The sequence below is a fragment of the Arachis hypogaea genome, chromosome 20 (assembly GCF_003086295.3).
Source record: "Arachis hypogaea cultivar Tifrunner chromosome 20, arahy.Tifrunner.gnm2.J5K5, whole genome shotgun sequence".
NCBI lineage: Eukaryota > Viridiplantae > Streptophyta > Magnoliopsida > Fabales > Fabaceae > Arachis > Arachis hypogaea.
The window spans coordinates 64,927,015-64,928,954 of NC_092055.1; positions in this window are offsets into that span (position 1 = coordinate 64,927,015).

The window sequence follows — 1,940 nt, forward strand, 5'->3', positions numbered from 1 at the left end:
AATTAGAGGAACACTCAACAAATCCAACAAATCCACCAGTGAGAATGGCCAACAACAATGGTCAACCCCAGAGGAGAGTCTTGGCTTCATATACATTTGCTAATCCAAGGCATTGTGGGAGTAGCATCCTTACCCCAAATGTTGATGCAAATAACTTTGAATTGGAGCCCCAACTCATCACCTTGGTGCAGAACAACTGTTCTTATGGAGGAGGCCCCTTGGAAGATCCAAACCAGCACCTATCCACCTTCCTGAGGATATGTAACACAGTGAAGACCAATGGTGTACATCCTGACAGTTACAAATTGTTGTTGTTTCCATTTTCCCTGAGGGACAAAGCTACTCAATGGTTGGAGTCATTTCCAAGAGAAAGCATCAACAATTGGAAGGATCTAGTGAGCAAGTTCTTAGCAAAGTTTTATCCTCCTCAAAGGATCATCAGGCTCAAAACAGAGGTTCAAACATTTACTCAGATGGATGGAGAGTCATTGTATGAAGCATGGGAGAGATACAAAGCTTTACTCAGGAAGTGTCCACCAGAGATGTTTAATGAATGGGATAAACTCCAAAATTTCTATGAAGGACTGACAATGAAAGCTCAAGAGGCACTTGACTATTCAGTAGGAGGCTCAGAAGACAATGCAACTCATGAAGACAGCTGAAGAAGCTCAGAACCTCATTGACATGGTGGCTAACAACCAATATTTCTTTTGCCATCAGAGACAACGCCAACCATCACTAAGGAAAGGAGTGTTAGAAATGGAAGGGGTTGACACCCTCCTAGCTCAAAACAAGATAATGCAGGAGCAGATTCAACAACAATTTGAGCAGATGGCTAAAAAGATTGATAGCTTGCAAGTTGCAGCAGTGAATACAAGCCAACCATCAACCACATGGGGGCAAAATAAAGAAAACCAAGAAGATCAGCAGCAGGAACAACCTCAATATGTGCACAACCAAGGTTCAGGCCAAAATGAGGTTTATGGTGATACATACAATCCATCCTGGAAGAACCGCCCAAATCTCAGATGGGGAGATAACCACACTCAAAACCAACAACCATGGCAAAGGAATTCAAACCAAAACAACTCAAGAAACAACCAGAACAACAACCAGCAAAACATAACCCACAATCCATATAGAAAACCCCAAAATGACCACCCAAATTCCAGCTATTATCCACCCAATAATTCAGTCACTAACCAAAACAACCATCATCCACCTTCCACATCCACATTCCACCCACAAAACAACCCTACAAATAACTTCCAGCAACCACATTCCACCCCCATCATACCACCAATAGACCATCATGAAAGTAGAATTTCAAGTCTTGAGGCAGCCATACAAGCAATTTCTCAGTCCACTCAAAGCTTGGTCAAAATGCAAGAGAGAAATGAAGCTACCATGAAGAGCCTTGAACGACAAGTGGGACAATTGGCCAAACAAGCTTAACGGCCAACCAATGTTCTCCCAAGTGATACAATCTCCAATCCAAAGGACAAAGGAAAAGCTACAAAGTGGGAGGAGTGCAAAGCAATCATAGTGGGAAGTGAAAAGACTAGGGAGAAGGAAGCCATCAATCAAGAAGAACACAATAGAGAAGTTCCACAAAAAGAGACAGAAGAGGGAAGTGAAGAAGATCAAGAAATCAAGAATGCAAAAATCTCAAAGAGAGATAAGGACATCCTTGAAACACAACTACAAGAGAAGAAGGAAAGGGTGAAGCCACATATCTCCAAACTTCCATACCCTCAGAGGTTCAAAAAAGAGAATGAGGATAAGCAATACTCAAAGTTCCTGGACATATTCAAGACCCTCAGCATCAATATTCCTTTCTTAGAAGCACTTGAATAGATGCCAGTGTATGCCAAATTTATGAAGGAAGTGCTGACAAAGAAAAAGTCCCTAAAAGAAGGACAAATTGTTGAGATGGCAAT